This window comes from Rhinolophus ferrumequinum, chromosome 17 (assembly GCF_004115265.2).
Source record: "Rhinolophus ferrumequinum isolate MPI-CBG mRhiFer1 chromosome 17, mRhiFer1_v1.p, whole genome shotgun sequence".
In the NCBI taxonomy this organism is placed as follows: Eukaryota; Metazoa; Chordata; class Mammalia; order Chiroptera; family Rhinolophidae; genus Rhinolophus; species Rhinolophus ferrumequinum.
The window spans coordinates 43,491,936-43,512,138 of NC_046300.1; the positions used below are offsets into that span (position 1 = coordinate 43,491,936).

A 20,203-nucleotide genomic window follows, 5' to 3' on the forward strand; every position below is an offset into this window, starting at 1 on the left:
ACCGTCTTTGCAAGCCCCAGAGGCCGGGTCTCCTCAAACGCAGTTCCCATTGGACCCCACTTTGGGAATCCCTTGGTCAAATCCTGGAAGAGCCCCAATGTCCTGGAAATGCCCCTAAATGAGGCCACTCAAAAATGAAGCAAAGGGAATGAGAAGCTTCGGAGTCCAGAGGGCAGAACTGATTGGTCAGGCTGGAAGGCTCAGGCCAGAGCCTACGATAGTGGACTCTTGTTCTAAGGATAGATAGACAGACAGACAGACAGAGAGCCAGGCAGAGAGACAGATGAGGGAGACGCAAGAAGAAAACAAGGGGGGCAGGGAGAAACAAAGGAACCAGGAATGGTCAGAGAGGGTAGACTGAGTCACAGCTTTTCTCAGAACTGTGGTAAGTCCATTCGGAATGTGCGGTGCCCTCAGGAGCAGCCGCGTGTGGGCGTTGGAGAGCCGGGTGGTGGAGGAGGGCCCCAGCCCGGTGGGGTCGGTCCGGATCTGGCCGAACGCCACACTCATCCCTGAGCAGACGGAAGGCACTGCGGTGTCCCGGCGATATTCACCTCGTTAGCCCTGAGTCATCAAAAGATGCTGAAATTACAAGTGAGTTCTGCTGCAGGTTACGCTGTGAGTGTATACCTAGTCCCATGAAAAGAGCAGAAAAACCCTGGTAGGCAGAGGAGGTGGCTCTTCAGGGTTCACCTTCAGTTACCTGGAGTACCCTCTGCAGCCCCGCCCCTCGCATGGGTGTCAGAGGGCCTTCCTCCACCCCGTCCAGTGGCATTTTTGTGTAGGCAAATGGCTTGCTATTCACCCCCACCAATGACCTTTTGTTATACGTTTTTCTTTAATTTTCTTCTTTTTACGTACACTCACAAAGCTCCTGGCTTCAGCCAGGCGTGCCAAGGAGGCTTGTAGTAGCAGGACTGATCGATGCTGGGAGGTTCCTTGCAGCTGCCAGAGCCGCAGTCCTGGGTGGGGGTGGCTGCGGGCTCTGCAGCAGTGGCTCTGTCTGCCTCTGCTGCTGGCAGCCAGAGCTCTGGACAGCTGCTCGCCCTGCAGACCCCTCTGGCCTGGAGCTCAGGGCACGGGAGAGGCCCACTCCTCTGGCAGAGCTGGTCTGGGACATGCTCGGAAGGGTAAGTGAGGGGTTGTGTGTGCCGTGAACCATGGAGGCTGGGAAGGAGCCGTGGACTCCAGGACTTCTAGAAAAACAAAGCTGATAAAGCTGTTGCTGCTGAGTTTAAAGGAGGAAACAGCTCAAGAGCTGTTCCTAGTGATTCTGTGAAGCAGCAGCAGGACTTGGCTCTGTCTGCACTTGGGGTGGCCCAGGATTCTGGGGAAGGAAGCTTGCTATTGGCTCGCACCCAAAGCAAGGCAGTTATAAGACTTCCCCGAAGGACCTTAGCTCCTTCCCTCATTCTTTGCCAGATGTTTACTGAGAGCCTTGTACATGCCAGGCTCCCTTCTGGGCACCAGGGGGTTCAATGAGGATTAGAATGAGGCCTCTACCCAGAAATGCCCCTAGTCTTGCCAGGAGGATGGTTGCTTAGATAACTGTAGTGCCATGTGATATATGATAGGAGAGGGTCTGCCCCAGTCAGGAATCGGACAACTGGGCTTTAGGTTGCTAGAGAAGATTTTACAGAGGAGGGACCATTTGGGCTGGGTCTTGAAGGATGAGTAGGAGTTCTGCAGAACGCAGCCAAGATGTTATGAGTGACGGCAAAGAGGTTTGGACATACAAAAATGTCATCGTGTGTGGTGACAGACTCAGCAGGACTGAGGAGAGGCTGCAGAAAGTAAGCAGAACAGACTGGCAGGACCACATCACAAAAGGCCTCAAATGCCAGGGAAAGGGGTCTGGACTCAGTCCTGCAGGCAGGTGACAAGCACTGAAGGTTTTAAAACTGTGGTGTGATGTGATCCGTTTTGCATCTTGGAAGACTCAGTCTGGCTATAGTGTGAACAGGGTGAGGAGGAACACCCTGACGGGGAAACCTTGGACGTCAGAGTCATGGAGGCCGGTGCTTTAGAACAGGGCAGTGCAGTGGGGAGGTGGGGAACAGGGGGCAGCGCTGCCCTTTTCTGAGACCGAGCAGCAAGGCTGGCTGGAGGGTCAGCTGTGAGGGAAAAGGAGGAGCCGGGGTGATTTCAAAGTGGGCAGTGGGCACTGGGGAGGCGATGGGGCATCTCGATGAGCCAGGGGGTGAGGGGGAAGGAGCAGGTGGGAGGGGGAGGCAGGAGAGGTAACGCTAGAGGGACATCACTTCACGGTGGTGTCACCTGCAGGTACCCTCAGTTCCTTATCCCAGCAGGCTCCGTGAGAAAACTTCTGGAGATGCCTCGTCAAAGCCAGATTCCTGGTACTCCACATGTAGACACGGAACTCGTGAGATCAGCCATCAGTCAGACAGTGAACTCTGACCCTGCACCTACTGTGTGCTGAGGCTGACCTTCGCGGCTTGGGAGTAAATAATATACTGAGTGCAAGTATGACAAAGGGGTGTCATGTCCCCACTTTGGGCCAGATTTTCCAAGTATTGAATGGAAATGCTACGTGCAGGTTGCTGCAGAGCCTGAGCTTGAAACTGGGCAATTAGAACGAGTGACCCTGTGTCCTAGCTGGGTGCCAGGAGACCCTGGACAGGGTGGCAGAGAGGCAGGCGGGGGGAACTAGAGAATAGCTAAGTGAGCATTGCATCCGCCCACCGCTGACCCTTCTCCTGAGAGGCCAGGGATTCTGCTTAGCTTTGGAACAGTCCTTGGGGTTAGAAGAAACAGAAACATTGGTTAAAGAGTTTCTAAGTGTTTCTAAAGCCCCAGTGCTGAAGAGCTGGGGGTGCCCAGCTTTGTGGGGGATCCTCAGGTCAAAGTCAGCAGGACAGACAACTTCATTGTGTTGGGCTCTGTGCCGGGGTTTTCTCCTGTCCAGACACATTCAGTCCTCACACAAAGGAATCAGAGAGGGAAAGCCACTGACCAGTGTCACACAGCCAGTACCTGGTAGAACTGGGTTCCTGCTCAAGCCTGGTCAACTCAGGTGTGGGCTTCTCCTCTGCCCCCATCGAGTTGACCATCATGTCAGTGGTGCATCTCGGTCTCTGGGTGAAGTTAAGAAAGACAGAACATTTAAAAACAGTGTGAAATTCATCCTAGAATTACCAAATTGTTTGTTAAAACAGATTGGGAGCAACAGAGGGTGTGTATGTGTGTGTGTGCACGTGTGTGTGTGTGTGTGTGTGGAGACTCCTTCATCACACTTGTATTTACTGAGCACCAACTATGTGGCAGGCTTTGGGGATACAGTGACCAAGGCACACATTGTCCAGGCCCTTGAGGAGTCGCGGGTGGGCATATACACGGGCAGACATGCGGTAGTATTCCAAACCAGCCATGAGCACGGACACAGTAGCCTCCCAGGTACACACAGTTACCTGCCCTCGAGGCTCACACACCTATGCACAGCCCCAGGCACTCATGTTCACCCACAGGAGTGAACTAAGGAGAGGAGCGTGGATCCACAGCCTGACGCAGTAGCAGGAGTTTGGGTGCAGCCTGCCCTCTGTCTCCATGAAGGCCGGCCGAGGACCCTAGGCAGGCCCCTGCCTCCACCCGCCACCAGTCCCAGGCTGAGCTGCCAGAGTTGGCTGGTGCAGACTGCAGCTTTGCCCGTGGATTCTGCAGATCGTGACCACAGCCTCTGTTACACATCGGCCTCAGTGCTTGGTGTACATCATGCCCTTTCACGTTTACTCCCCCCCTGGAGGGGTGTACAGTCGTTACCTCCATTTTATAGGTGAGGAAACAGGCTCAGAGACATGGAGCATCTCGCCTAGGGTCTCATTCGCTCATGAGTGGCAGAACCCGGGCTTGAACCCTGAGCTCCTCTGCTGCAAACAGCAGCCCAGTGCTGGTGCTGCTCAGCATGACCCAGATGCCCAGGGCCACCTGGACATGGGAGTCTTCAGGTCTTTTCAGGTCTTCCTGATAAGCTGAGACCTCCCAGGCTCGGGAACTTCTTTCCTGGTGCCCCAGGCCTGGTTCCTGGAGCCATTGTCCAGTTTCCTCCCAGCCTGGCCCCCTGGGCATTGACTTATCAGGTGGGAAGATAAAAGGACTTTGAGCCCACCAGAGGGGCAGGAGGCTACTGCTCAGGGATGGTGATCAGCCCAGCTTTGCAGTCAGACCCCCCCACCCCACCCAACTCCAGCCTCAGTCTCTCCATCTGTGCAATGGGGATAATACTCATATCCCATGTTGGTTCTATTGAACGTTAAATAAGATCACACATGTGAAACGCTTCACCCGGAGCGCACACACAGGTCAGCCCTATTGTTTTGTTACTATTAGCATCTGTCGATCCACCCACCAGTGATTTTCTGTGGGACTGTCTGTTGTGGGGGGAGTCAGTATGTTTTGCTGTAGAGAGAGATGGGGCAGGCTCACATTGTAGTGGGGGAGACAGAAGTATGAATAAACAAGGATGTTTCGATGCAATGTGGGGGTATTTTCCCATCCAACAGGATGAAAAAGGGGATTTCACGAAGAGGAACCAGCAGAGGCAAAAGGTCAGGGCAAGAAGAGTCAGATGCACTGGAGAAACTGGACATGGAACAGGAGGAGCAGGTTCTAATATCTGCAGGACGCAGGCACATGAGCTCAGAGAGAAGAGAGAGAAACAGGCTAGGTGTAAGGCAATATGGAGTGGTGGGGACCATGGCCAACTGGAAAGTGCTTGATGGCTCTAAGGGAACTAGGACTCCGCTCCAGGCAATTGCTGCTGGGACTGCCGGCCAAATGTTGCCAGGTCTTCCAGGTTTTCAAGAGATGCCAGCAACCTAGGTTTTTATGTGAAATCTCTTGACTTTGAAACATGGGGCCAACACTGGGGAAGCCAAACAAAATATACCTGCCATTTGCAGCCTCTAGTGTAGACCCTCGCAGCGGGGTGGGTGGTAGTACCAGCGGGAGTGTAGCTGTGCTGTCCAGATTCTGCTTCACGCCGGCAGGCTGTGTCTGACAGTCGGGGCAAGACCTGGCACATAGCTGGTGCCTAATCAGTGCTTGCTCTGCAGATGAGTCAGGGAATTTGGACTTTATCTGGAAGGTCAGGGGAGATTCTGAGGTTTCGGGCAGAGGAGTGAAATGATGGGAAGTTTGTCTTACAGCCATCACTCCACCTGACATATGGAGGCTGGCTTGGTGGGGGCAGAAGAAGGCGGAGAGGGGGGTCAGGACGCTTAACAGGGCTCCAGACAGAAGCTCGTGGCCGGGACCAAGACTGGGGGGTGAGAGGAGAGGAATCAAATCTGTGCAGAGATCCACTTGGAGAGTGTAAGAGAGGGGAGACCAGGAGACCCCCCCCCCCCCCCCCGGCTCCCTGACCACCCACGTGGTGACTCGTGGTGCTTCTCACCAAGGTGAGGAATTGGGGCTGAGCAGTGTACAGGGGCGAGGAGAGGAGGGGCAGTGAGTCTGGTTTGGGACGAGTTAAGTTTAGATGCCTGGGGGACACCCACGGGCAGACGTGGCCCTGGCCAAACATGCAGCTCTCAAGAATGGGAACGCTGAAGACTCAGAATTACCTCTCCACCCGGATTCCACTCTCTCCAGGGACCCGTAGGATCTTTGTGCTCTCTGTGGCTGCTCTGTAGTCTGAGAGTTGAGAGGTTTATTTCTTGGGTTTTGGTTTGTATTTTGTTCCTAGAAAGACCAAAGAGGGAGAAGGCAGATTGATCCTTAATGCCAGAACGAAGACCTGTGAACATATGTATCAGCTCTGATCAATTCTCCCCACCCCACCCCACCCCATGATGTAGGGAACTGGGGAGGGCGAGCAGAGAGCATATGGGTTACCCAGGCCCCATAATTACTACATAATAAAACCTCATTCCCAGGGGCCAGTCCGTGAGCTCCACTGTCCTGAACTCTTGCACAGGGATTTTACCTGCACTTGAGAGAAGAAAAGGATTTGCTAAGCAGATTGATGGTTTAACAAGCCCACTTAGGAGAGCAGGCTTTTAGCAGCATCATTTGCATTCCAACAATGAGTGTACAAATTATAAATGACTTCTTATCTATTTTTAAAATGGTTCTAAGACTTCTCATCTGCTGTTAAGAGTGTCACTGAGCACACCAAGGACATTCACAGCACAGCTGCACTTTTTTCGAAAAGAAACTATTCTATTAGAGAACTAACACTTATTGAGCGTCGGCCAAATACACCAGGCACGACGCTGGGCATTTTAGTGGTGTCCACCCAGCTAAGCCTCACCGCGGTCCCCAGAGGTGTGGCGAGGTTATCCTTTCCTACGAAGGAAAGGAGGCCAGGCCCAGAGAAGGTGAGTTGCTGGTGCAGACACGCTCAGCTTGCAATGGCTCGGTCACCCAGGGCTGGCAACCAAAGTCTGAGTTCTTTCTAAATACACCTCACAGTGGTGTCTGTCTAATTCCAGTTTCTGTCCCTTGAACAGAGTAAGGATGGTCTGAAACGGAGAGTAGGGGAAAAGGGAACAGGTGGGAGAGGGAGCTGAGAAGTCAAGAGAAGGACTTGTCCACCCCCCATCAGTCCAGAGGGAAAGACATGAAACAGCCCCAAAAATGGAGGCGGAAGGAGGCTCTGAAGGGTAGTACCAAGTGTGGCCTGGTTCAAATCCCGGCTTTGCCATCAGCTCCCCGTGGGCAAGTTTTTTCTCTCTCTGGGCCTCAGTTTACCCATCTGCAAAGGGTGGAGTTTGTCCTCCATATCACCTTTCCCCAACTGCAGTCATTTGTGTTCTGCCTCACAATTTTCACCATATGTGAAAACCACCTGCAGCATTACCCAGTTATTCTCGCTTTTACCCACGCACCATTTTATGTGATTATTATTATTTTAAAGATAAACTTGAATATGTAACGTAGTGAAATAGAAATCACTTGTCATACATAGAAGCTAACAATCAAATACAAAGAAATTAAAAAACCATGTTACTAAATTCTCCATAGCTATTGTAGCCTGAGGTCTTCTCTCCCTCTCTCTCCTTCCCTCTCTGTCTCTGTTAGAAGGGAGGGGAGTCAGCAAGTACAGGCAGGCAGCAGGTGGGTATTAAAGACACACTGACTCTGAGATGAGTCATTTTTCCTGGAAAGAACCAACAGAAATGGAAGGGAGCCCGAACCCCATTTCCATACCATGGGGCAATATCATTTAGTGCCTCCTGAAATCACCATTCTGGTGGTCTCCAGAGTCTGGGGTCATGTTGTAACCCTTCCAGCACTGACAGAGCCTAGGGAAATCTGGGCTTGAGAAGCCCACAGAGGGGTGCGAAAGAGGAAAGGGAGTGGGTAGGATTCCAGGACGGCCCCCATTTCTGTGCCCAGCAGGTAGGCAAGCTTTCCATGTTTCCCTCCTTTTGGTAAGGGTGGGGAAAGCAGAGGGGCTCCAAGATCTTCAACCCAGCACTCCCTCTGCCTTCCTGTGAGAGCTGCTCCAGCCTCAGTTTCTTCCTCTGCCTGGTGAGGAGGACATCTTGAGGCTCCACAAGTTTGCCCTGGGTCACCTTTAGGGTGGGGCAGCCTGTAATCCCTGTAATCCCATATTAATGAATTTATGTGCCCAGGAGCAGGCTTAGTGGGGGGAAATGAAGAAAACTAAGCATCACTCCCTGGGAGGCTGGAGGGGAACCGGTGATCACTCCTAATGAGGTCAGAGTAGGGCTTAGTCCTCCGTCAGGCTCTGCCCAAGTCCTGGGGTTGTGGGCCACCCCGGTGGCCTTCCCAGCTCTCGTGTGCAAGCTTGTGAGGTATGTGCATGCTCATGAGTGTCCTCTGCTGCCTCTGAGAGGGCCTTCCCTACTTGGCTTTGCTCAGATACTGGCCTCAATGAGGAGAGGAGACAAGGGATGGGAGGGAGACTGGACAGAATGTTCCATTGAAAGAATCTTGGAGATCTATTAGTGTTTTGTTACTGCACAACCAGGGGTTCAAATTATGACCTGCATTTTACAAATGAGGAAACCAAGGCCCAGAGAGGGAAAGGTCTGACAGCGTTGGGACAGAGCCACGCCAAACCCTAGGCTTCCAGGCCTTTCTCTCTGCATTATTCCTCCTCTCAGGGGGCTGATGCTTTAATATGATATGAGTGGCTTCAGAACATGCTCCAGGGACCGGCCAGGGGGGTGCCCCCTTATACGGGCCTTGAGCTCAGGGTTCAACCTCATATCTGCCGATTCCGAGTGTTCCAGGAGTGTCTTTGCTCACACTCACCTCCAGTCATGGCCACTGCAGACACCCTCCCCCTTTTCTGCCTAGAGATAGTGGCCACTTTCCCTGCCCTTTGGCAGGCTTGACACACAAAGTCTCCTCCATATTCAGGGGTCTTGAAGTGATAGGCCATGCAGGTTCCCAGCACATGAGGGGACCTCCCCCCGAGGGTGCCCTCCCTGTGTGCACTGGAGCTCCTCTTTCAGAGCAGCTGACTTGTGCAGGCTCAGAGTGTGCCCAGGTCTTGGAGTCTGGGGGTCTTGTTTGGCTACAAGATGGGGGTCCTTAACCACTAGATGATGAGCCACAACTACAGACCCAACCTCTCTCCTGGGGCCTTCTGAGTCTTGCCCTGCCTCTAACACCTCATCTAGTCTTCTGTGTCACCTCCATCTGTTTTCCATGGTCACCCCACTCATTCAAGATCATCCTTTCAGGCCCTCCCTGACTTTGCAGTGAGGAAAAAAGTTGGCTTTCTGGTGAGCAAAAGAGGTGGTGCCCAGGTACCCCCAGGAGAGTTGCCTGAGAGCACCCCCATCCAAGCCAGAGCCAGAGTTGGCACAGGTTGGGCCAGGGGCAGGGTGAGGGCTATAGATCCTGCTGATGGAAAACCAAAGCACCAACCCGTCTGGAGTTTGAAACCAGAGGCTTGTGAGTGAAGCTGTAGCCGACGCCACTGATGCCACTGAGCCAGTTCCCACCATGAAAGGGCCTTTTGTTTTACCCCTGGTTCCTGGGTGAGCAGTGATTCCATTTTAATTAAATACTCAGCAGCTGGGGTCGAGCTAGCTGCCAGAGCCCTCTGCCCAGGGCCCAGGGGGAGTGACGAAGGTGGGGGTGGCGCAGGGGGCACTCAGGCTGGAATGATGAGCAGGAGGTGGGCGGAGAGCCGTGGGCAGGTAGTTAGTTGCCTGCTGGTCAGCAGCTAGTTAATGTTCAGTGTGGAAAAATTCACCCTGCAGAATGCCAGCCTTCCTTGGGCATCCAGGTAAGGGACACATTTGGGAAATTAAACCCAAGGGCAGGAGGAAGATGTTTCTTATTTTACACAGGCCTGGCTCAGGGAGGAGCTGAGGCAGAGCTGTGCTGGGGTGGCAGCCTGTCGGCCCCCGTCCCTCTGCTCTCTGATACCATCTTCTCTGCCTGCCACATGCTGGTTTCTTGCCTAGAAACGGTCCACTGTTCAGCAGACAGCACAGACAAAACTCTGAACTGAGAGGCCTGAGGGAAAACCCAGCCTGGTTACCCATCTCCCCTCCACCTGGTCCACGTCACTGAAGTTCAAATGTCTCCTCCCCTGAGAAGCCCTCCAGAATCTGAGTTATCCCCTACCATCCCTCGCTCCATGTTCCTCATCACTCCAAAATCCTCTGGTTTACTTATTTGAATTCCTGCATACTGGCTGTCTCTCCCCTATGGCATGTAAGCTCCATGAGGACAGGGACTTGGTCTATTTTGTTCCCTCAGTATCTGGCATGGATCATGTACTCAGTAATGGTTGAATGAATACACTTAGGTGAAGTGTACTTTGCCTGGGGGGCAAAGACTTTACCTAAAAATGGGACGTAATTTCGAGAGTGTAACAGTCCTTTGTGAGCTCCCTGATTCTGAGGCTTGTCCACCCAGCGGAGGCTCCCTGAGCCCTGACCCTCTCTGTGCCAGTCCCTGTGTCAGGAGTACAAAGATGAAGCCAGCACCTTGCCCACCCTCAAGGCGCTCTAAGTCCAGGGGAAGACACACGTGAAATCACAGTTGAGCAGGATAAAGCTGTAACAGAGGCCGGAGAGAGTCTAGGCTGGAGAAAGGCAGGCTTCCTGGAGAAGGGACATCTGAGGAAGATGAACAAGAGTCCACTTGAGAAAGAAGAGCCCACGGCTAAAGGGGGAGTGCCCAGGAGGGTGAGGCCAGTTTTGAGAAGCAATGGTGAGAAATGGGGAAGCCAGGAGTTGGAGGTACGTGGCTTCTCATCCCCTACCATCCCTCGGGCTCCAGAATTTGCCCTGAAAGTAATAGGGAGCCATTGAAGGTTATTCAGTGAAGACAGTAGACACACAGAGCTGTTCTTTAGGAAGATTACTGCAGCAGCAGCTTGGCATGTGGAGTGAGGCCCAGAGGATTCACGGTTGCCTTTGCTCCCACCGGGGCCATGGAATATGATCCCGGGCACTGGGCCCCTCTCTGGGGCCGACTGTTAGTGCAGGCCTCTGCAGAGGGCCTGGCGGTAATGCAGGGGCGGGGGGGATCATTTACTTGTTATAAGATATGCTTTCCTCTGAAGGGGATGAATGTCTTCCTAGATTAGAGACCGACAGGACAGGCACCACATGAGTGTTCCCTGGGTGTGTTCTCCATGCCTGACGCTGCAGGTCATCACCCCTGCTTGTTCCTTCTAGGACTGAGAAGCCACCTCAGAAATGCCATCTTCTTGGTTAAATGTATGTTGCATAGTCAATCAACAGACACTTATTTAGTGCAGACCCGGTTTTTGTTTGTCCGTGTGCTTGCTTACATTTTTACTTTGTTCTATTCAAGCACAGACCCTTCTAGAGGATGGGGCGGGCACTGCATGGAAAAGGCTCAGAGAGAAGAATAAGTTTGAAATAAGTTGAAGAGGAGGCTAAGGATCTTTTATTTTAACTTCCTGTAGCCTTGGGATGGAGTTCTCTTTTCCTCAGCAGAGTGAACAGTTGGGAGGTGTAGAAAATATATTTCTTTGTGCTCCCCCCACATTTTTGTCATTGAAGGACATAAAGTTTGTGGCATTAGGCTTTGTGCTTAACATAGGTTAACTCTTAATCTTTATAACAACCCCTGAAAATAAGAACTGTAATCACGTCCATTTTATTGCTGAGTAAGCTGAGGTGCAGAGAGGGCAAGTCCTCTGCTCAAGGTCACACAGTTTGGAAGCAGAGTAATTGGGTTTTGAACCTAGACCCTCTGTACCCGCAAACCCTGTTTTTAACCACTACAGCAACACTCTGTCCTTCACATAACCTCTGCGGCTATCTCAGTTAACCCCAAATCATGCTCAATTTACCTCTTTTTGAGGACTTTCTAGAACACACATCTCAGGGGACCTTGTCCCTTCCCTGAATTCCAGGGAGGCCTGTGCATTCTGAGGAGTTTCCTTTGCTGGTGGTCTTGTGGCTTATCTTCCCCTGATACCTGCCTTTCCCAGTAGTTCAGCCAGGAGTCTAATCCTTCCCCTCCTAATTATGTGACTGGCGTTCACTGTTTGCAAGTCCTTTCCCCGCTTAATCCTTTCCACATCCTTCTGAGCGTTGGTGGTTTGAGGGCCACCAGAGGAAGTGACCAGGACTCAAAGACTTGAGGACAATGCGAACAATAAAAATTATAGTGGCTAAAATGTATGCAAGGCTTACGTGTAAGCAGTAGATACTGTTGTTGTTTCCTTTCAGCAGATGGGGAAACTGAGGCACCGAGCTCTAGAGCAACGCATCCAAGGTCACAGCTAGTGAGAGGTAGAACCGAGATTCAAACCCAGCAAGTCTGGCTCCAGAACCCGCCCTCTGAATTATTTCACTCAGCTGCCACACGGCGCACGTAGGGAGGGGAGTGGAAGCACATGGCAAATATTTGGGGATGACTTAATTGCTCATCACTGACCCCTCCTTTAGCTCCATCAGTGTCTGCCTTTCTTTCCCTCTCAGCCCAGGTTTTTGTACTGCCCTGGCCACAATGAAATCCCACAGGCTGCATGCCGCAGGGGCTGGTTTTAAGTACTATTAGTCCCGAGAGGATGTGCCTGTGGTGTGCCACGTGCCACTTTCTGAAATTCCTTGTAGAGTTGCCTGGGGGAAGCCGAGCGGCAGAACTCTCTCTGACTCCCCGCCGCCACCGTCATTTGGGGAGGAAGGCTTTGTCATTTGGGGAGGAAGGCTTTGTCATTTGGGGAGGAAGGCTTTCTTGACTGTGTTTGTCCCGTCCCTGGGCTGCTGCTGGCAGCTAACTATAGAGTATTCATCTTAAAGGACAGAGAGAAGTGGCCTTTTAAAATAATTTGAGCCTTCTTCAGGAAACTCCGGTTTTCTTTTGAAACTAAGCCACAGAGGAGTGGCAGCCAAGGAATTCGCAATCCTGCCTGGGACTGTTTCTTCCTCTGAAGAAATATGGGCTCTTTTAACTACTAGAGTGACTCTTAACCATTCTAAAGTGATAGCCTCTCGCTCTATAACTGTGATATGGGGTATTCTCATGTACACTCACAAAAAAATTTAAGAACTTGTTTTCAAAGTCTTGGCATCTCTCTCAAGGTAATCAGAGACACCTTGGAGACCTGCAAAATCTAAGTCTGTGGTAACTGCGTGAGATAAATGACGAACTTTACTTAGCAGAGATTTCCTGGGTGTCTACACGGGCATGATGCTGGACTTACGGCGCTATTCAGACCCACACACTCCCTGCCCTCGGGGAACTTGGGTTCTATACAGGAGAGAAGGACAAGGCACTAACAAATCAAGTAGATCATGTTGCATAGTGATGAGTGGCAGGGAGCATATGGCACAGGTGCTGTGAGAGAGTGATGAGAGGCTACTTAGCTCAGGTAGTCAGGGAGGCCCTGTCTGAAGAGGGGGCTTTTGAGCTAAGAGTGGAGTGACAAGCAGGCAACTTTGCAATCTGAGGGGAGAGCATCCTGAGCAGAGGGGACAGTCAGTGCAAAAGCATCAAGTTGGGAATGAGCTTGGCGAGTTCCAGGAGCAGCAAGGAAGAGGACAGCAGTGGGAGACGAGGTCAGAGAGCTGGGCAGAGGCCAGTTTACGTAAAGCCTAGTAGGCTACATAGAGAGCTTGGATTTTATTCTATTAAGTAGATTACATTTCTGTTGATTAATAAATGATGTTTGAATCCAGGAAAGGTGATAGATTATGGTCATATTTATTGTTTTTGCTCTTGAAACAAAATTTTCAAGCATCAGCTAAACATACTTTTGATGAAGGTGTAATATCCTTAATGGGAGGTGATGGGATCTCTTTAAATGAGACCCTGGCAACTTGAGTCATTGGCAACTTGGCATAATGATCACCAGGTTCAAGTTTCAGCTCTGATTTCCTAACTGTGTGACCTTGGGCAGATTATCTACTATTTCTGAACCTCTGTTTCCTTATCTGCACAGTGGGGTAATATTTGACCCACAGGGCTGTTGTGAAACTGGAAAGTGATAATGTCACCAAAAAAAAAAAAAAAAAAAAGTATTTTATAAAGTGCCAGGTAGTATGCAGCCGGAAACGTGTATTATTCCATTGTGAACTCTCCATTAAAACACCCCTTACTAATTAGAACCTTACATTGCACATAGGGGAGGAGATGCCCACTAGACATGTAAGAAAAAGGGGAGGGTGTTGAATGACCTCAAACTGAGTGGGGATATGAGGGGGCAGGGAGGGTAGATATCTAAGAAGAATATCTAACACCCTTCCTCATGCCCTGAGGATTTCCACCCTTCCTTCCCCCAAAGGTCCTCAGACACCTGACAGTGACCTGTAACTAAAGGCCTACTTATAGCCGAAGATGCCACCCCTACAAGGGCTTCTGGGTTTGGGTGGGAGGGACCTGTCCGGAGGGGGGCCTATGAGAGCCTTAGAGTACTCTGAGGTCATCATCTTGGGGCCAATCAGCATGGAGGTGCTTGGAGCTCTCCATGGTGCTGACGAGCAGGAGCTCCCAGAACATTTCAGTCACCTCTAGCTCCAATTGCATTGTCTTAGAAATGGATTGTAGTTACCACTCCTGAACCAAGAACAAGTATCTGGAAAAAGAACCACATTTGGGATCATGCAGACCTGGATTAAATCTCTAACCAGCTGATGACCTTATCCACTTAAACCTCCATTTCCTCATCTGTAAAATGGGAATGATGACACATATTTCTTATTGGCTGTGTGAGTTAATGAACTGAAGCATTGAAAGAACCTAATGCAATATCAGATAAATATAGATGCTGATTAAGTAAATGTATCTCTGCCCAGGCAGTGAACCTTCAAAGAAGCCTATTCTAGGCCAGAGTTTTGGTTATGAGAGTATGGACTCTGGGGGTCCCACAGACCTAGTTAGTACAAATTCCAGCTGTTTCCTCCTGGCTGTGTTAGTGACGAAGCCACTCTAAATCTCAGTTTCCTTACCTGCAAAATGGGCTAATCCTGTATACTTAATAGGGTCTGATAGCTAGAATTTAGTAAGTACCCAATACAGACTTGTGGATTTGGGTTGAATTTTCAGGGGACCTTCCTTTCCTTCTCTTTTTAAAATAAAAGTGAATTTGGAATCCACCTCTTACCTAATAGCAGGTCTATGATGTTTCCCTGAACCCCATTAAGAGGAGGCAAAGTGTAAATGGAAGCAAATGGTCATGTTCCAGCATGATACTTTGAGATGAAATGAAACCTGACCTGTGTTTTAGTTGAGTAGATATCACCACTGAGGGAACACCATCAGCCTTAGGTGGAGTCTAAAGCACGTGACCATTAGTGTTTCATGGACATGACCCCCAGTTCTCAGAAGGCACAGGTGTAAGAGCAAAGATGTCTGTGAGGTTTGTTACTAATATTTCCATATTCACTGAGGAAGGAGAATGGAGCTGTGGCCCTTTGAATGCCTGAAACTTTTCCAACAGAAAAGCATAAAACTAGGATGGGCAGAGTTCCTGTGGGGCAGAGAGGAAGTCCCATGAGCTTCGGCCACCAGGCTTGACTTCCAGTGTCTGCTGCACCTCTTAGCAGAGTGGCCCCAAGGCTTCGGTGCCCAGCTTGTGGGTGCTGGAGTGGAGCGACTTGCCCAGAGCCCCGTCAGGCCTCCTACTCGGGCATTCCTGCACTCAAGCCCTCCCACTTCCCCCCCATGCTGAGCTGTCCGCCTGTGGAGAGACACCAGGGATAACGAGGTGCTTTTGAACCTTCAGCAGGAGGCCTGCTTAGCTGGTGTCACCTCTCCACACCTTGTGGAGTGTGGGGATCAGGAGGGCAGGAGTCCAGGAACCCAGCCTTCTTGTCAGCAGACATGGCCAGCTGGTCTTTGAGACTGGTCCCCTCTCCCTGAGTCTCGGGCACATGCACAGGTGCACATGCTTTCCCGATGCCAGTTGTGAGACAGTTGCCCTCCCCTCAGCTTCAGCGCCTTCACCTGGAGAGGAGGGGCACACGGTGGCTCCACACTGATGCACCGAGAGGACCCATGGCTCCCATGGCCTGGGGTGGCTGCTGAGGGAAGTGAATGCTAAAAACAGGGCAGAATAGATACAAAGCAGCTGTCTCCCTCCGTATCTCAGGGTGGCAAAGTTTGGGCTGCCAGGAGGGAGGAAGTGAGGAGCCACCAGCCCTGGGCAATCTAGGGGGGAAGGACTGGTCCAGGAGTGGTCCTAGAGCTTTCAGCAGGTCAAGGACTTTGAAGAAGGCTTTTTTGTTTTCTGGGTTTTTTTATTAAAGTGCAATTTTCTTACAGTAAAATTCACCTCTTTTAATGTACAGTTCTGCGACTTTTCACAAAATCATAGTTGTATAAACACCACTCTAATCAAGCTATAGATTATTCCATCACCCCCTAAATTTCCCCCCTGTCACTTTGCAGTCGATCTCTTCCCGCCCCCAAGTCCCTGGCAACCACTGATCTATGTAGATTTGCCTTTTCCACGAATAACACCACATTGATGGCACCGTACACTGTGTATCCTCTGAGTCTGACTTCTTTCACTCACCGTAGTGCATTTGAGATTCTGTCATGTGTGTCAGGAGTTTCTTTCTTTTCCTTGCTGAGTAGTATTCCATTGTATGGACTCACCAGAGTTCATTTATCCAGTCATTCGGTCGTCCGTTGAGAGGCGTCAGCATTGTTTTCAGTTTGGGGTAATTACGAATAAAGCCACTTTGTTTTTGTATGAACATAAGTTTTTGTTTCTCCTGGGTAAATATGTAGGTGTAGGATTGCTGGGTTGTAGGATAGGCTTATGTTTACTTTTCTAGGAACCTACCCAGCTCTTTTTCAGAGTGGGCGCCCCATTTTGCATCCCCACTAGCAACCGTTAAGCGCCCCAGTTGCTCCATGTCCTCACCAGCACTTAGTATTGTCGTCATTTGTTCTTGTTTTATTTTAGCCATTCTCATAGACAAGCATTACTAAGTACCTCCGCAGGGCTGGGTGCTGAGTTAGATGCTCTACACACATTATTTCATCAAGTACCAGAGGGTGGAATTGTGACTGTCCGATCTGAAGGTGCGCCTTTCCCACTGGGCCATCCTGAGAGTTTCTGTCATGATGTGTCAATGCTTGCTCACACCACAGGAAAACCGGGTTAGCCTCTCCCTCTACTCTAGCGTGTCTCTCACGGCAGTCACTTCTTAGGCTGTCTGCCTCCTTTGATGGCCTGTCAGCCCTTCGAGGGGCTGTGCCCTCATCATTTATGTATGTCCAGGTTTGGGTCAGGCCCAAGAAGAGAGCCAGCCAGCCAGCACGTGTCTGAGTTCCTGCTGCAAGGCTGATTCCTATGCTGGCTTGTGAGGGGCCTCTACCTATTCTTCCCTGCATTCAGTGGCCTCTCTGGGCCGCTCCTCTCATCCCCTAGAGAGGAAGCTACTGGGAAGATGGCGGCAGAGGTCAGATGCAGCAGGCCAGGTGTGGGCAGTTCCGCCCGCCCTGCTGCCCTCCCCAGGACCGGCATCGCAGAGCCAGGTGCACGACTGCCCGCTGGGCTTTGGGCTTGGTTCCCTCCTTGCTGTCCTAGCTCACGCCCAGGAGAGAAGTCAGGATCTGCAAAACTTGAGACCATATCCCAGTGCCTCCTAATAGCTAATATATAGGCTCATGAGGCATTGCTGGCTGTGGACGAGTCTGGGAATCCAGCTGGACTTGAAATCTAAACAGGAAGGTTATTTCCAGTTGGGTCTATATCTAGTTCTCTTTCTTCTTAGTATTAATTTCCAATCATTCTCTGAGCCTCACTTGGTTTGTCTGTAAAAATGGGCATAAAAAGCATCTCTACCTCTTAAGGTTGTGGTTGAGATTCAGTGAAATAAACACTTGACAGGGGAGCCCCAACTGAGAGCTCAGGGGGAGCTGGGTGAGAGCCATCGTCATGAAGAAGCTTCCTTCCCTGGGGCCCCTTTTCATTTGAGTCTCATCATGGCCCTCAAACAATGGTACCAAAATCCCCTTAGGATATTCCTGCCTAGTTACCAGCCTCACCTTCTCCTGGCCTTAGTTCCACATCTGCAGAATTGGGAGTGTTGAGCAGGATGGTCTCCACACTAGCCCGCTCTGCTCTAGAAATCTTTCTCTTCCAAGTTCCATGTCCCTTTTCTTCTGGTAGTTGTGGCTGTGAGTAGAGGTGGTGAGAAGACTCAGGGACAGGATTTGGGATCTTGGTGCCTGGTGCAGCCAAAAGGTATGTGGCCCAAGTTCTTTCCTCCAGAAATCCATGGCGATGCTGGTGGCAGATAGGCTGGGTGGGGCCAGCCAGAGTTCGGCAGAGGGGGCTCGCTGCGATTCTTGGGTCTGCCTTTGAATCAGAGTCAAGTATTAGGTTGGTGCAAAAGTAATTGCGGTTTAAAAGGTTAAAGATAATTGCGAAAGCCGTCATTAGTTGTGCACCAACCTAATACATAGCCTGATGTAAATTGCAGGACAGGCAGCCATCAGAAATGTCTGGGGGTATGGAAGTGGGTTCACAAATACTGGTGAGTGCCTAATTCTGGGCACCCAAGGCAAGTAGGTACAATTCTCTTTTTCTCTCTCCTCCTCTAGACCAGCGGGTGTCAGTGGGGCAACTATTGCCCAACCCCATGCTGGGACATCTGGCAATGTCAAGAGACATTTTTGATTGTCATGACTAGGGAGGAGCTACTAACATCCAGTGGGTAGAGGCCAACACACAGGCCCCCCCCCCCACAACAAAGACTTATGCAGCCCAAAATGCCCACAGTGCCTTGGGTGGGAGTCTGGCCCTAGCCCAGAAATTCGTAAGAGCCCGGGGCTTAGTACAGCCCCTGGAATACCGTGAGCATGCAATACCTCGTTTCTGAATAAACAAGCTTGGGAAAAGCTGCGTCTGGACTATGGATAAGTAAAATCTGGCAGGAAATACTGCTACCATGTTTCCCTGAAAATAAGACTTAGCTGGGCCATCAGCTCTAATGTGTCTTTTGGAGCAAAAATTAATATAAGATCCAGTCTTTATTATATTATATTATATTATATTATATTATATTATATTGTATTATATTATATTATATTTTATTTTATTTTATTTTATTTTATTTTATTTATTATATTTATTATATTATATTTATTATGTTATATTATATTATATTATATTATAAAGACCCGGTCTATATAAGACCCGGTCTTATAGTAAGATAAGACCGGGTCTTATATTAATTTTTGCTCCAAAAGATGCTTTAGAGCTGACGGACCGGCTAGGTCTTATTTTCGGGGAAACACGGTAAATGCACCTATGGCATGGTGGGATCACTGAAGATTCTTGCTTTTCTCTTTGCTTATCCGTGTTTTTGCTTATCCGAAAAATCTCCCACTGTGAATTTGTATTGCTTATGTAATAAAAACTTTATTTAAGGAGGGAAGACCAGAATAAAGTCAGGAAGGCATAAAATGTGTACTGAATATATATCATAATTAAATTCATTCATTTAACCAGTATGTATTTATTGACCCCCCGCCCCAGCCCCGCTGCGTACCAGGCATGGTTCTAGGCACTGGGAACACAACAGTAGGAAAACAAACAAACAAAGTTGCCCTCTTAGAGCTTATGTTCTAGCAGAAAGAGACAAAAAAGGACTAAACAAATAAAGATATGGTATTTATAATAGAACAGAATTGCTAGTGGTGACAAGTGCTACGAGGAACACTAAAGCGGGGTTAGGAGAAGAGTGTGATGAAGAGCTGATCGGAGGAGACCTCTCTGAGGAGGTGACTTTTGAGTAGGAACCTGAGCGACGCCAGGGAGCAGGACAGGACATGATGAATGGACCCACTGTGGATGTCGTGTGTGTTTAAAGCCGAGACGGGCACCACCCTCCCCTGGAAGGTCTCTCTCCATCAAGCTTTGAGAAATGGCAGGCATTCTTATTTTGGAAATGCAATCCATCAAGAGGCTCCCTCTGACACCTCTGAGAAGACGCTGACGGTGTGTTCCCAGGCAATGCCTTCCCCTGAGAAGGACAGGAAGGATGCGCAGGCATTTAAGGTCCGGACTTTCAAGGATGGGGAAAAGATTCTCTGGAGGAACGTCAAGGTCTCTTCCTAGAAAGGCAATATAGAGTTCAACTCCCACCACTTGCCAGCTGTGGTGAGAAGATTGCTTAAACTCTCTGAACCTCAGCTTTCTTATCTGCAAAGTGGCGACAATAACACCTGCCCCCCTGGGGTGATGGAGACTCAGAGGAGATAACACAGTGGAGCGCGTGTCCCTGTGTGTTTGCTGAATGGAAGAAGATGCAGAATCTCTCTAAGGCCCCCAGTCCAGAGGGGAGCAAACAGACTGATTGATGGTTGTCAACTTGGAGGGTTAAGGAACGGCCTGCAAAGTCTCTTTCCAGCTCTCAGCCACAAGCACCCATAGCAGCCTTTGTGGCAACTCTGGCCAATACCCCTATTTCCCCAAAGCTCAGGTCCCAAAGAAAGCAGTGACCCCCAAACTAAGGCTTTCTCCCTGGATCCGGTTGCCACATAATGCTACTTTGGAATAGGGAAAGTATTTTTAAATGTTCTTGCAAGTGCCAAAGTGTGTCTTGTTAAAAATAAGGTTTGTGTTCATTGAAATGCCGTTCAGGCTCGGCCCTCTGCGGCACTGTTTAAATTAACCACATTGTGCACCAAGAGAATTCCGAACAGTGTGTGAATCATTTGGGGCAAAAAAGGTAGGAGCTGATATTTGCTAAAGTTGGATCTTATTTGTGTCCTGCATTTACCTACCAAACCCTTCTATGGTCCTTGCTCTGCA

At 50.1% G+C, this 20,203-nt stretch overlaps 1 protein-coding gene across 5 annotated transcripts in view; it reads left to right on the plus strand.

The window, feature by feature from the left end:
• The window catches only part of ATP2B2 (ATPase plasma membrane Ca2+ transporting 2), a 360,418-nt gene that overhangs the window by 93,966 nt on the left and 246,249 nt on the right, over positions 1–20,203 (plus strand). Inside the window, exon 1 of one of the 5 annotated variants that reach the window (XM_033131474.1) lies at positions 1,111–1,130. The exons of 3 other annotated variants lie outside the window; for them this stretch is intronic. The gene's annotated coding sequence lies outside the window, so the exon portion shown is untranslated. Of the gene's footprint in view, positions 1–1,110; positions 1,131–17,609; positions 17,630–20,203 lie in introns of those variants that run through there. One more of the 5 variants, XM_033131475.1, reaches the window with a different exon arrangement.